The 15,506-nt window shown below is 40.4% G+C and overlaps 1 protein-coding gene across 6 annotated transcripts in view; it reads right to left on the bottom strand.

Moving 5' to 3' along the window:
* The window catches only part of NRF1 (nuclear respiratory factor 1), a 135,941-nt gene that overhangs the window by 85,794 nt on the left and 34,641 nt on the right, over window positions 1-15,506 (bottom strand). The gene's annotated exons all lie outside the window — the stretch shown is intronic.

The following is a 15,506-nucleotide window of genomic DNA, read 5'->3' as shown; positions in this document are numbered from 1 at the left end:
CTTCTACTGCACTATAATCTGTTCCCTCTTCCCCCAACAACTATAGAGAAGTGCATCATCTTTTTAAAAGTTTTTTGAAGCATACATACATATATATGATTTAAAATAAAAATGATTTATATTACATGTATTATTCAATAGTTAGCCTTTTTCATATTATAACATATCTGGATATCTGATATGTCAAAACATACAGACCTACCAAACCTTTCTAAATAGCTGAATACTTCATTGTATAAATGTGCCCAAATTTGCAACCAATCACTGCTGTTTCCAATTTTTTGCTATTATAAACATCAGTGCAGTAAACATAACTGTATATAAAATTTTGCATATTAGTTCCTCAAAAAACTTAAAGAGAATTACCATATGACCCAGCAATTTAACTTCTGGGTCTACACCCAGAATTGAAAGCCGAGTCTCAAAGGGCTATTAATACTACACACCCATGTTCACAGCAGCAGTACTCACAATAGCCAAAAGGTTAAGCAACCCAACTATTCACTGATGGATGAATGGGTATACAACATACAAATATTATATATATATATATACACAATGCAATATTATTCAACCTTAAAAAGGAATAAATGCAAACTAAAAATAGAAGGAAACTTCAACTTGATTTTTAAAAATCTACAGATAACAACAAACTTAATGGTAAGAAACTACAGTAGTCCCACCTTAATCTGTGAAGGATACATCCCAAGACCCCCAGGGGATACCTGAAACCTCAGGTAGTACCGAACCTTATATACTATCATATAATTATGTATATATAATTTACAAATTAGACACAGTAAGAAATTAATAATAATAATGTAGAAAAATTACAATAATAGACTATAAGAAGTTATATGAATATGGTCTCTCCCTGAAAATATCTTATTGTACAGGGCTCACTCTTCCTTTTTTTGTGTGTGTGACAACAACAGAGAGAGAGACAGAGAGAGGGACGGAGACAGGAAGGGAGAGAGATGAGAAGCATCAATTCTTCATTGCGACACCTTAGTTGTTCATTGATTGCTTTCTCATATGTGCCTTGACAGGGGTGGGGGGCTACAGCAGACCAAGTGACCCTTGCTCAAGCCAGCAACCTTGGGCTCAAGCTGGTGAGCTGTGCTCAAACCAGATGAGCCCACGCTCAAGCCGGTGACCTGGGGTTTTGAACCTGGGTCCTCTATGTCCCAGTCCAATGCTCTATCCACTGCACCACCGCCTGGTCAGGTTCACCCTTCCTTCTTGTGAAGATATGTGATGATAAAAAGCCTATGTGATGAGATGAGGTGAAGTAATGATGTGGGCATTGTGACACTAGCGTCAGGCTTACTACTGACCTTCTGAAGATACATCAGAAGGAGGGTCACCATACTACAGGTGATTCTGGATCACTGAGCCATGATGACTGACTACAGATATATGAAACTGTAGATAAATGGGGACTACTACAGAAGCTTTCCTGCTAAGATCAGGAATAAGGCAAGGATATCCCCAGTCATCACTCTTTTCTAACACTGTACTGGAAGTCCTAGCTAATGCTGTAAGACAAAAAAGAAATAAAGAAAGAAAAGAAAGAAGGAAGGGAGGGAGAGAGGGAGGAAAAAGAAAGAAGGAAAGAAAAAGTATACTGACTGGGAAGGGGGGAAATAAATTTCATTTGTTCCAGATGACATGATTGTCTATGTAGGAAATCCAAAAAGGTCAATGAAAAAAATCTCCTGAAACTAATAAGTGATTACTGCAATGTTGCAGGATATAAAGTTCATATATAAAAATAAATTCCTATATACCAGCAAAGAACAAATATTTGAAATTAAAAACACAATACCATTTACATTAGCAACCAAAAGTGTAATACTTAGGTATAAATCTAACAAAATATGAACAGGAGCTATTTGGGGGGGAAAAAACTATAAAACTAGCCTGACCAAGCAGTGGCGCAGTGGATAGAGCATCGGGCTGGGACACAGAGGACTCAGGTTCAGAACCCTGAGGTCGCCAGTTTGAGTGCAGGCTCATCTGATTTGAGCAAGGCTCACCAGCTTAAACCCAAGGTCGCTGGCTTGAGCAAGGGGTCACTCGGTCTGCTATAGCCCCCCGGTCAAGGCACATATGAGAAAGCAATCAATGAGAAATTAAGGTGCTGCAACAAGAATTGATGCTTCTCATCTCTCTCCCTTCCAGTCTGTCTGTTCTTCTTTCTGTCTCTGTCACAAAAAAACAAAAAAACTATAAAACTCTGATGAAACTTTGAATAAATGAAAGAAATAAATAGAGATATATTCCATGCTCATGACAAGAACACTTATGTAATACTATCAAGATGTCCTAACTTGGCCCTAGCCGGTTGGCTCAGTGGTAGAGCATTGGCCTGACGTGCAGGAGTTCCTGGCCAGGGCACGTAGGAGAAGCGCCCATCTGCTTCTCCACCCCCCGCCTCCTTCCTCTCTGTCTCTCTCTTCCCCTCCCGCAGACAAGGCTCCATTGGAGCAAAGATGGCCCGGGCGCTGAGGATGGCTCTGTGGCCTCTGCCTCAGGCGCTAGAATGGCTCTGGATGCAATAGAGCAACACCCCAGAGGGGCAGAGCATCACCCCCTGGTGGGCATGCCCGGTGGATCCCAGTCGGGCGCATGCGGGAGTCTTTCTGACTGCCTCCCCGTTTCCAGCTTCGGATAAATGAAAAAATTAAAAAAAGAAAAAGAAAAAAAGATGTCCTAACTTGATCTATAGATTCAATGCAATCCCAATCAAAATCTCAGCATATCATTTCATGGATATTGACAAATAGCTTACACATATTGAAAGAGAAAAACAAAATTGGAAGTCTCACACTAATTGACTTTAAAACTTATTATAAAGTGCCTGACCAGGCGTTGGCACAGTGGATAGAGTGTCGGACTGGGATGCGGAAGACCCAGGTTCGAGACCCTGAGGTCGCCAGCTTGAGCGAGGGCTCATCTGGTTTGAGCAAAAAGCTCACCAGCTTAGCCCAAGCAAGGGGTTACTTGGTCTGCTGAAGGCCTGCAGTCAAGGCACGTATGAGAAGGCAATCAATGAACAATTAAGGTGTTGCAATGTGCAACGAAAAACTAATGATTGATGCTTCTCATCTCTCCGTTCCTGTCCATCTGTCCCTGTCTATCCCTCTCTCTGACTCTCTCTCTGTCTCTGTAAAAAAAACAAAAAACAAAAAACAAACTAAAAAACCCCCAACACTAAAAAAAAAAAAAAAAAGACTTATTATAAAGTTATAGTAATCAAAGTAGTGTGGTATTGGTGAAAGAATTAGAGAAATAGATCACTGGAACAGAATAGAGAGCACAGGTATAGATATATGTATATATAGCTAACTGATCTTTGATAAAGGAGCAAAGGCAATACAATGGAGCAAAGAGAGTGTCTTCAACAAATGGTGATAGAATAATTGGATATATTATTCGCATGTCCAAAAATGAATCTAGACATAGACTTTACTACATAAATAACTTAAAAATGAGTCCTAGGCCCAAATGTATAATGCAAAACTCCTAACGATAACGTAGGAGACAAACTAGATGACCATGCATATGGCAACTATGCTTTAAGTACAACACCAAAGGCACGATCCATGAAAAGAAGTAATTGATAAGCTAGACATCATTAAAACTAGAAACTTCTGCTCTATGAAAGACATTCTCTATGAAGAGAATGCATGCATATCTGGAGTTTACCCTCAAAAAAAAAAAAAAGGCAGCCATGTAGACAGAGAAATAGGACCTTGGTGGCTACAAATAAAAACATAATTATCTATTCATGCAAAATTATTTTCTCATTTTTATCCTACTTTATTGTTTTCCTTTTCCTTCTTTGCAGACTTCTAAAAGCCTTTGTTACTCTGAGTAATTGCTTTCTTAGCCTCATCCTATATATCTTTCTTCTTTAGCTCAACTATTTCCATGTAGCTGCCCAACTTTTTACTTTTCTAAAGCAGGGGTCCCCAAACTATGGCCCGCAGACCACATGTGGCCCCCTGAGGCCATTTATCCGGCCCCCGCCGCACTTCCAGAAGGGGCACCTCTTTCATTGGTGCTCAGTGAGAGGAGCATAGTTCCCATTGAAATAATGGTCAGTTTGTTGATTTATATTTACTTGTTCTTTATTTTAAATATTGTACTTGTTCCCGTTTTGTTTTGTTTTTTACTTTAAAATAAGATATGTGCAGTGTGCATAGAGATTTGTTCATAGTTTTTTTTATAGTCCAGCCCTCCAACGGACTGAGGGACAGTGAACTGGCCCCCTGTGTAAAAAGTTTGGGACCCCTGTCCTAAAGGATTAAGAATCTAATAATCACCTAACATTTGAAAACCTTTTCTATACATTCTTTTCTGCCTGAGGTAATCTCTCAGCTTGTAGTTCTACATGCATAATACCTTCTGAAACTCACACCTCATTTCTTCAGATGGAGCTTTTGAAGAGGTAGCTGGTATAATAAAAATTTAACAAAGATAGAAAAGAATAAAGAAAACATGGTAAAATATTAACATTTGGAAAATCTGGGTAATGATAGTTCTTTATATTACTTTTGCAACTTTTCTACATGTCTGAAATTATGTCAAAAAGTATATTTTTTGCTGTGGCTGGGTTGCTCAGTTGGTTAGAGCGTTATCCTGATATGCCAAGGTTGTGTATTTGATCCCTGGTCAGGGCAACGTACAAGAGTAGACCAATGAATGCATGGATGGAAGGAATAGCAAATTGATGTTTCTCTCTCATAGATAGATAAAATAGACAGATAGGTGGTAGATAGATAGATAGGTAGATAGATAAAATAAATATTTTTAGCCTGACCAGGCGGTGGTACAGTGGATAGAGCATCGGACTGGGATGCGGAAGAACCCAGGTTCGAGACCCCGAGGTCGCCAGCTTGAGCGTGGGCTCATCTGGTTTGAGCAGAGCTCACCAGCTTGGACCCAAGGTCGCTGGCTCCAGCAAGGGGTTCCTCGGTCTGCTGAAGGCCCACGGTCAAGGTACATATGAGAAAGCAATCAATGAACAACTAAGGTGTCACAACGAAAAACTAATGATTGATGCTTCTCATTTCTCTTCGTTCCTGTCTGTCTGTCCCCATCTATCCCTCTGACTCTCTCTCTGTCCCTGTAAATAAATAAATAAATAAATAAAAATTATTTTTAAAAAAAGAAAGCAAAAAAAAAATAAATATTTTTAGAGAGAAGTTTCTTCTATATCCTATGTTTCCTGTGTTTCAGAATATTCAAGGTTAAATGCTAAAATGTCTAAAATGCTATTTAACACTATTTAAGTCACACAATTAAACAGAACATATGAGAGAAAGATAGCATTAAAATACTATTTTCCCATCCATTTCACTGGTCTTCTAGATAAGAGACAAACTGCTTAGGGCATTTTAGAATACTGGGTACTTTAAAATTGTTTTTAAATGATTTGGGATTAGATGGCATCTAACTGCTTTTCAAAGGGATTTGTACACCATGCACTTGCATAATGGATTTCAATTCTTCTCTCCAGAATGCAATTCACTGCACAGATCAATAGGGCTGTCTGCTTCCCAGGCTTGTCATTTCTGCCCAGTGCCTCATCTGCCTACCTCTCCCCATCCCATCCTTGAGCCTCTTGAACCATTTTTATTCAGCACACTTTGTAAAAAAGCAAAGGCAACAGTATTTTAGACTTCTTTGAACCAAAGTAGGATATTTGTCAATGATGCTTTCAATGTTTTCAAACAATATTAAATAAAATAGGTCGCCTAAAGCCAGATATGACTGACAGACACACACACTGTTGGGTATCATCATGCCCACCCTCCCCCAAGCCATTTTCAGTGATGCTTTTAGCTTTCATCCACAAAGAGTCAGGTTCTCTGGATAGACAACTGATAGGAACTCCTAATGGATGAAAACATGGTAGGTAATATGAATTTAAAAAAACAGGACAGATAATTACCAGACATCCAGAACCCCTGGACAAGTTATTTAACCTCTAAGTCTCAGTTTCAACATTTCTTTTTTAATAAAAAGAAAAAAGTAGTTCCTTTACTCAAAAGGATATGTGAATTAAATGAGACAGACCATCCAGATAAAGACACAGCTCCTGGCACATAAATGCTCAATATTATTACAATCATGCCAGACTTACTATGTCTCTATGATTCTATCCTCGTCTCATTGCCTGACTAATCTCTCAATGACTGAGCCTCAATTACTTCACCTTCATTTTTTTTTTTTTTTTTTTTTTCTGAAGTTGGAAACGGAGAGGCAGTCAGAGACTCCCGCATGCACCGGACCAGGATCCACCCAGCATGCCCACCAAGGGGCGATGCTCTGCCCATCTGGGGCGTCGCTCTGTTGCAACCAGAGCCATTCTAGCGCCTGAGGCAGAGGCCACAGAGCCATCCTCAATGCCCGGGCCAACTTTGCTCCAGTGGAGCCTTGTCTGCGGGAGGGGAAGAAAGAGACAGAGAGGAAGGAGAGGGGAGGGGTGGAGAAGCAGATGGGTGCTTCTCCTGTGTGCCCTGGCCGGGAATCGAACCCGGGACTCCTGCATGCCAGGCCAACGCTCTACCACTGAGGCAAGCAGCCAGGGCCTACTTCACCTTTAAATTAGATATCCATCTCCTTTTTTAAAAAATTAAGAACAAAAGAGTTTTGAGTCAAACATCTATAAAGCCCTTCTTTTTTTATTTTTTAAAAAATTTATTAAGGGAACATTGATTAACAACATAAGTTTCAAGTGTACAACTTTATAATACATCTGTATATTCAATTGTGTGCTTATCACCCAAAGTCTAGTGCCATTCTGTCACCATGTTTGACCCCCTTTACCACCTTCATCCTGCCTCTACACCTCCTTCTACTCTGGTAACCACCAAACTGTGTGTCTATGAGTTTTTTGTTTGTTCATTTGTTGCTTTTTGTTTTATATCCCACATATGAATGAAATCACATGGTTCTTGTCCTTTCCTGTCTGACTTATTTCATTTGCATGATACCCTCAAGATCTATCAATGTTGTCATAAATGGCATTTCATATCTGTATGGCTTTGTAGTATTCCACTGTATATATGTATCACATCTTTACCCAATCATCGGTCAAAGGACACTGAGTTCTTTTCATGTCTTGGTAAAAATCCCTTCTTTATTATATTAACTCCAACAACTGGGATACTGTCCTCCTAGGCCTCAAGCAAGAAAATTACAGTGGTATCTTGAGATACAAGCAGACCAACAATATGAATTTTTAAGATATAAGCTGTGACACTGTCCGTATTTTTGTTCAAGATCTGAGTGAAATTCCAAGATACGAGTCGTGATTCAGGAAGCTGCTGCTAGTTGGCGCATTGGCGCATGGGTCCAGTATCAGCAGTACAACACCAGCATCTCGTTCTTTCTCACGTATTACCCGTAGAATCAAGTAGAATCTCGTGCGCTGTACTCCTTCTTGCATCATTTTTGCATTTTTTACTAACTTTTTTTGTGTGCTATCATGGGGCCGAAGAAAGTGAGTGTAAAGGACAGTGGTGAGAAGAAGAAGAGAATGATGTCGATAGAAGTAAAGCAAGAAAATAATAGAAAAACATGAGCGTGGTGTACCAGTGATTGAACTGGCAAGGCTGTAAGACCCCAATACATCTACAATTTGTACCATCCTTAAACAAAAGAATGCCATCAAAAGCACAAATCCAGTGAAAGGAACTACAATTCTGTCCCAATTAAGGACAAATATCCATTAAGAAATGAAGAAGCTTCTGTTGGTGTGGCCGAAAGAGAAAGAGCTGGAAGGAGATACAGTGACGGAGACTGCGATATGTGAAAAGGCATGTATTATTTACAGCAACTTGAAGAAGAAAGAACCATCAACCTCAAAAGAGGCAGCAGAAGATACGTTTAAGGCAAGTCATGGCTGGTTTGAAAATTTCTAGAAGAGATCTGGCATCCACTCGGTGGTGAGGCATGGTGAAGCTGCGAGTGCTGACGTTAAGGCAGCTGAGGAGTACATTGCACGTTTTGCTGCGCAAAGAAAGGCTACACTCCCCAACAAGTGTTCAAAACTGTGACGAAACAGGATTGTTTTGAAAAAAATGCCCCGGAAGACTGCCAGGCCATAAACCCATGAAGGACCGTCTGACCCTTGCATTGTGTGCAAATGCTAGCGGTGACTGTAAAGTAAAGCCACTGCACTTGTATCATTCTGAAAATCCTTGAGCCTTTAAGACTCACAAGATTCTTAAAGAAAAACTGCAGGTTATGTGGTGTGCCAATGCTAGGGCATGGGTTATGCAGCAATTTTTTATTGAATGGGTAAATCTCATCTTTGGTCCTGCAGTGAAGAAATATCTTCAAGAAAATAAACTCCCGATGAAAGCATATTAATCCTTGAAAATGCTCCAGCCCACCCACCTGGTCTTGAAGATGACAGTCTCAATGAGTTCAAATTCATGAAAGTCCTCTACCTCCCACCCAACATGACTTCAATCTTGCAACCTATGGATCAGCAGGTCATTTCCAACTTTAAAAAGCTTTACACAAAGCACTTGTTCCGCTGCTGCTTTGAGGTGACTGAGAATACAAATCCAACCCTTTGAGAGTTTTGGAAAGATCACTACAACATCGTGATATGTTTACGCATTATTGACTTGGCACGGCAAGAAGTTACAAGAAGAACCTTGAACTCGGCATGGAAAAAGTTATGGCCTGATGTTGTTGCAGACAGACACTTCAAAGGATTCAAACCACAGACTGAGACCGAGGTAGAAGCATTGGAGGAGATTGTGTCCCTCAGAAAGTCAATGGGTCTGGAGGTAGATGAGGGTGACATAAACGAGCTCTTCAAGGAACATAAGGAGGAACTCTCAACTGAGGAGTTGAAGGAGCTACAGATTATGCAAGATACGGAGCTTCTGCAAGAGATTAGTAGTGAGGAGGAGGTAGAGTCGCAGAAAGTGATTTCTACAAGTGAAATTAAAGACATGCTGGCAATGTGGGAGAAGCTTTCAAGTTTCATTGAAAAGAAACACCCAGAAAAAGTTTCAACTGGTCGTGCTTCAGCACTTTTTAATGACATTTGTTTGTCACATTTCCGTAACATTATTTAGAGTTTCTGCCTTTTTTTTTTTTTTTTTTGGTGACAGAGACAGAGAGAGGGACAGATAGGGACAGACAGACAGGAAGGGAGAGAGATGAGAAACATCAATTCTTCATTGCGCTTCCTTAGCTGTTCATTGATTGATTTCTCATATGTGCCTTGACCGGGGGGCTACAGCAGACCGAGTGACCCATTGCTCAAGCCAGTATCCTTGGGTTCAAGCTAGTGAGTCTTGCTGAAACCAGATGAGCCCACGCTCAAGCTGGCGACCTCAGGGTCTTGAACCTGGGTCCTCTGTGTCCCAGTCCGGCACTCTATCCACTACGCCACTGACTGGTCAGGCTTTTAAAATCTTTATTTTTTTTTTAAAGAGACAGAGAGAGAGTCAGAGAGAGGGATAGATAGGGACAGACAGACGGGAACGGAGAAAGATGAGAAGCATCAATCATCAGTTTTTCGTTGTGACACCTTAGTTGTTCATTGATTGCTTTCTCATAGGTGCCTTGATTGTGGGGCTACAGCAGACCGAGTAACTCCTTGCTCGAGCCAGTGACTTTGGGTCCAAGCTGGTGAGCTCTGCTCAAACCAGATGAGCCCACACTCAAGCTGGCGACCTTGGGTCTCGAACCTGGGTCTTCCTCATCCCAGTCCAACACTCTATCTACCGCACCACCGCCTGGTCAGGCTCCGTAACATTTTAAAAGGCAGGCAAAAGCACACCTCTTTGGATAGATTTTTATTCAAAAGTCCTGCAAGTGAAAGTGCCGAAAGTGCAGCCAAAAAGGTAAAAACAGGTGATGATTAAATGAAAAATACATAATGTTAAGCTTAGGTTAAGTTTACAGTTAAGAAAGTGCATTTTTTTTACAATTAAGTTTTTGTGGTTTCATTTTAAGTAAAGAAAGTGCAGTTTTAGTTTACGTGTCTACAATGCCTGCATCCCTTCCTCCCTCCCTCCTCCTCTGCCATTCACCTCCGTTAGCCGCACTCATCTGTCTCCAAGGTAAGAATACAGTACTAAGTAACACTTTTTTCTTTTATTTCATATATTTTGTTATGCATTGGTAAAGTATATATGTGTGTTTCTTAATTAAAAACATGTCTTTTTTCATAATTTATGATGGTTTAGGGATGTTTCACAGGGCTGGAACAAATTAAATCTATTTCAGTTATTTTAAATGGGAGAAATTTGATATACGAGTTGACTGACTTATGAGCTCGGTTACAGAATGAATTGAGCTCGTATCTCAAGGTACCACTGTACAGGCAACCAATGTCTCTTTATCTTTTCACAACAGTGCACAAAATGAAGAGTATGGACCTGACAAGATTCTGCTGAATACATGTGAAAAGCAAGATAAAAGCACCACATCAAATTAAAAAGGCAGGTATAAAAAAAAAAAAAAAAAAAAAAAAGGCAGGTATATCTATCATCTATATTCAGATTAGTCAACACTATTAAAAAAAAATCACTTCCCCCCCAAAATAACGTAACATGGTAACAATGTTACTAAAATCTTTCTTGGCCTGTATCACTGCCTGGGAGTGCAACATGTGCTTTATGTAAAGGTTCTTTCTTTATTTCATTGTGTGACAGAGAGAGAGAGAGAGAGGGACAGACAGACAGGAAGGGAGATGAGAAGCATCAATTCTTCATTGTAGCATCTTAGTTGTTCATTGATTGCTTTCTCATACCTGCCTTGACTGGGGGGGGGGGGCACAGCAAAGCAAGTGACCCCTTGCTCAAGCCAGCGACCTTGGGCTTCATGCCAGCAACCTTTGGGCTCAAGCTAGCGACTTGAGCCAAGCCAGCAACCTCAGGGCCTCAAACCTGGGTCCTCTGCATCCCAGTCTGATGCTCTATCCACTGAGCCACTGCCTGGTCAGGCAAGGTTCTTTTTTATCATACAAACTATACAGGGGGTGCACTGTGTCCAGGCCAGAAAGGGGGACTGAAAGATAATGGAAGAGAGCATGTAAAATTCAGACTGTCTTGTCTCAGCACCCTGATGCAGTTCATAATACCAGGGGAGCTCCTTGAATTTCAATGAAATGTTGGAGAGAGTTAAATTTAGCCTAATTCACACATAATAGATGAGATTAAGTGTGGAGAGTATTTTAAAAATCAAAGTAGGAAAAAAGCAGGCCAGGAAATCTATTCAAGGTATAATTAAATGTAAAAGAAAGCACTAGTCTAATCAATAATATTATCATATAAAAAGAAAAGCAAGTAAGAGCAACACTCTAAGGTCCAAACAGGAACAGAAAAACTGAGGGGCTCGACTTACATTCCCAGACATATCCAGAATCAAAACTTTATAACAAGGACAGAAATTTTACTCACCAGAACAGACTTTCTCAAAAAAAGGCAAAGACAGGATTCTTGGGGGATGTAGGGTAATGAATCAAAATCTCACCAATACAGGAGATAAAAACAATTGCTTAACAAAGTCAAAGTGAAAACAGAAGCAAGGTAAAATGTGGCTTAATTCTAAGTTAGTAAGTGGTGCTTAAATTAAGAAGAACCTATTTGACTGTCCAAGGAATATTCTCTTTTAAATAGCCCAAGGGGGATATTGGCCTTGGAGAGAAAAACAATATCCTCCTCCTATACCACTGGGCTCTACAAAAAAGCCATAGTTATTGTATGCAGCTTATTGTTTTCCATTTTCAGACTCCCAACTACAGAGAGAAATATAGAAAATCAAATAGAATACAAAACAACGCAAAGGTTATGGACCATGGCAATGTAAAGCAAAGATAAGGCTGAGAGAAACAAGGAGGCAGGGCTTGGGTCTGTAAAGTCTATGAATAGTAGCAATCATAATTTGCTCTTTAATAAATGCTTAGGGGTGGCCCTTGGCTTGTTGGCTCAGTGGTAGAATGTCGGCCCGGCATGTGGATGTCCCAGGTTTGATTCCTGATCAGGGCACACAGGAGAAGCACCCATCTGTTTCTCCACCCCTACCCCTCTCACTTCTCTTTCTCTCTTCTCCTCTCCTCCTGCAGTCATACATGGCTGGATTAGAGCAAGCTGGCTGCACGCACTGAGGATGGCTCCATGGCCTCCACCTCAGGTGCTAAAAAATGGCTCTGGTTGCAACAGATCAAGAGTTCCAGATGGACAGAGCATCATCCCCTAGGGGGCTTGCCTGGTGGATCCTGGTCGGGGGGCATGCGAGAGTCTGTCTCTGTCTCCCCTCCTCTTGCTAAATCCAAAAAAATTTTAAGTAATAAACAAATAATTAAATGCTGGGGGGGTAAATGGTTGCACATTAGCTAAACCCCCAGGCAATAACAGTTTGTTACTCCCCTATAAGGTTGTACTGGCTGCTCATCTCTTGTCACTTTCTACACTTGATCTGAACTGCTCTGCACCCAGCTCTGAACCTGGTCCGCTAACCTTGTTTACCAAACTTGCCTGTCAGCTGCCAGTTTTACCAAGGGGAGGCAGTAGTGTGAGATGGGAAGAGGAAGGGGGAAGAGATTTCCTTGCTGTTTTCATTCTTATCAGTGTTGTTCTGGCAACAGAGGGTAGCTTTATCTCCCAGCTCCAGCTGTGCCACTTCTCCCCTGGTAGCTGAGCACCAGCTGCAAGCATCCCACTCAGAGGTCAGACTGCCAGCTGTGTGGGGGCCCCTCTGAGCTCCTAGGTTCTCCTCTTCTATTCCCCCAGCCCTAAGCGTGGTAGCTGTTTCCTGAAGATATTAATATCCGGATTACCTTTGTGTCTACTTTTTGCTCTTTCAGTCTTCAACACCTGTGTAACCAATTCCCGGAATTAATTCTCTGAAACACCTCCTATAGTTTTACTAGGCCCTGACGGATACATAGGGAAGAAAAAAACGTTACTGCACCAGAAATTACAGAGTGCTAGTAAGCACCAAACTTTTATATTGACTTCTGTAAGTCAATACAATAAAATGTATTGTATGTGATTCTAAGGACATTTTTATGAGACCATCACTAAAGTTTCTGTTTCCATACATTGATGGAAGTTGAATTCAAAATCCTGAGACTGATGAATCATTAAAATGAGGCTACGTTAGAGAGTATAAAATGCCTCATGAAGAGAGAAACAGGACACCAAGAAGTGAAAGGGGTATAGACGGAAAAGGAAGTAGGAGACAGAAACACAAACTTCTATCTCTTTGAGTCCATCTTACCTACTCTTTAGGTACTTAATAAGTCTAACATTCCAGTAAACCTCAAAGTCGACATCACAGTAATAAGTGCCTTTTTATAGAAATAACAATAACAGTCACAAAAATATTTGGTATTATTCAATGAATGGTCTAGGTTAAGTGTCTGAACAAACCATGTGGTAACAATGACTGCTTTGACCCTCATCTGTCACTCTAACTTTTCGGCAGACTATGTAATAGATCTATACATAGTATCAATAGTGGATACTAACTAATTTCCAGTGTAGCTAGCAGTGATTTAGTTATTATTATTATTATTATTTTTAATTATATAACTGGACCCAGAGTGTTCAAGGGTATGCAAAGTCCCTTCTCCATTCTACCTCACACCTGCCTAAAATTTTATATTGACTTGTATAAGTCAATACAATAAAATGAAAAAATAAATAAATAAAATGTATTGACATTTTACATTGTCAATAAAGTGATTCAAAAGACATTATCCTCACTTCTATAACAGGTAGCTAAAGTATTGGGTTCATGTCCTTGTCCTGCCACTCACCAGCACCTTAGACAAGTTTCACTTGACTTGTATGCCTTAGTTTTATCATCTCCCAAATGGGAAGAATACAGAACCTACTTAAGAATTATTGTGTGGATCAAATGAGTTAATATATGTATAAAGGCTTAAAATGAAACATGATATATAATAAGTGTCAGATTGAGTGCAACATATTGTTGTTATTATTATTCCACATTAAAAGAGTAGGTAGCCCTGGCCGGTTGGCTCAGCAGTAGAGCATCGGCCTGGCGTGCGGGGGACCCGAGTTCGATTCCTGGCCAGGGCACATAGGAGAAGCGCCCATTTGCTTCTCCACCCCCCCTTCCTGTCTGTCTCTCTCTTCCCCTCCCGCAGCCAAGGCTCCATTGGAGCAAAGATGGCTCGGGCGCTGGGGATGGCTCCTTGGCCTCTGCCCCAGGCGCTAGAGTGGCTCTGGTCGCGGCAGAGCAACTCCCCCGGAGGGGCAGAGCATCGCCCCCTGGTGGGCAGAGCATCACCCCTGGTGGGCGTACTGGGTGGATCCTGGTCAGGTGCGCATGCGGGAGTCTGTCTGATTGTCTCTCCCCGTTTCCGGCTTCAGAAAATTAAAAAAAAAAAAAAAAAAAAAGAGTAGGTAAAGCATAGAAATGCCCAAAGAAAAGTTACATGATTTTTAATTAGGAGAAAAAAATGCTTACAGATTTTGATCATATAAAGAGCTCTATCAAAGAGTTCTGGACCTTTTCCAAATTGTGGACCAAATTTTAAGGATGTGTGGAAGCTACAGATCTCCTCCCCAGAAAAATGCATATACCCACAAAATTTTCCAAAATATTTCAATGTTCTTGGATTCAAATCATAGATTATACAGCTATACCAGAGACGAAACACTAGAGGGTGCCAAAACCAAAGAAAAATATTTAAAAAGCACAGGGAATTTCAGGTTGCTTAAAATTCAAGTGGAACAAACATCCTTCCATGGAAAATAGGTGAATCTACTTTACCAAATGTTTTAAAATATAGCAACTCTTCTATAGGTTCTAGATCAGCAATAACAAATAGAAATTTCTGTGGTGATGGAAATGTTCTAAATTTACACTGTCCAGAACAAAGAGCCAATAACCACATGTGGCTATTGATATGAAATATGACAACTCCCTAACTAAAGTAATCAAACATTTAATTTTTATTTAGTTTTATTTAATTTTAATTTAAATAGCCACTTACGGCTGTGGCTCTCACACTGAGCAGCGCAGTTCTACATTCTAATTTTAAGTTTTGAAATGACTTGCTGGCTCTGGCCAGGTAGCTCAATTGGTCATTGTCCCAACATGCCAAGGTTGAGGGTTCAATCCCCAGTCAGGGCACATACAAGAGTCAACCAATAAATGCATGCCTAAGTTGAAGAACAACTTAGTGTTTCTTTCTCTCTCTTGAAAAAATAAAAAGAAATGACTTGCTTCTAATCACAGGACATTATGTATCATTGTTGAAGTAAGTTCTAACAGGATACGTTCATACAATAATTCAGATTAATAAGTCCCTTGTGAAAATTCAACACTGCAAAGACATAAGGACTGTCCCTGTCTCTCCCCTGCCCTACCGGTGTTCACAATCATAAGTAAAGCTTTCTTTTTACTCACTATGGAAGGCCCTGCCTACCCAATTCCCTGTGTTTCTTAATTTCCTGGGTTATGTGAACTTTAAAAAATAAGTGCAA

This window comes from Saccopteryx bilineata, chromosome 2 (assembly GCF_036850765.1).
Source record: "Saccopteryx bilineata isolate mSacBil1 chromosome 2, mSacBil1_pri_phased_curated, whole genome shotgun sequence".
Classification (NCBI taxonomy): domain Eukaryota; kingdom Metazoa; phylum Chordata; class Mammalia; order Chiroptera; family Emballonuridae; genus Saccopteryx; species Saccopteryx bilineata.
Note: the sequence above shows the minus strand (reverse complement) of the source record. Positions and strands in the feature narration are given on the sequence as shown.